The sequence below is a fragment of the Psammomys obesus genome, unplaced genomic scaffold (assembly GCF_907164565.1).
Source record: "Psammomys obesus unplaced genomic scaffold, mPsaObe1.curated_primary_1811, whole genome shotgun sequence".
Classification (NCBI taxonomy): domain Eukaryota; kingdom Metazoa; phylum Chordata; class Mammalia; order Rodentia; family Muridae; genus Psammomys; species Psammomys obesus.
Window position 1 is genome coordinate 22,654,503 of NW_026596040.1, and position 415 is coordinate 22,654,917.

Here is a 415-nt window from a genome sequence, read left to right on the forward strand (position 1 = left end):
CCACCAAAAACCTGGCAGGGTAGGGGTGCTTGTGTGTAAGCAGGTGGTGGCAAGAACACGGGAGAGGACAGAGGGGCTGCACGGCTGGCTTACGGCTATTACCAATACGGGGCAGGGCCTTGAACAACTGAACCTCTAGGAACAACCCTCACACATTAACTGCACACCAAATGGTGAAAAGGAGACACCACAGGGCCTGGAGAGGTGGCTCAGTGGTTAAGAGCATTAGCTGCTCTTCTAGAGAGCATGGGTTCGATTCTCAGCACCCACATGATGGCTCACAGCCATCTATGTAACTCCAGTCCCAGGGGATCTGATGCCCTCTTCTGGCACTGCCAGGCACTGCATGCATGTGGTGCACACACATTCACACACACACACACACACACACACACACACACACACACACACACAC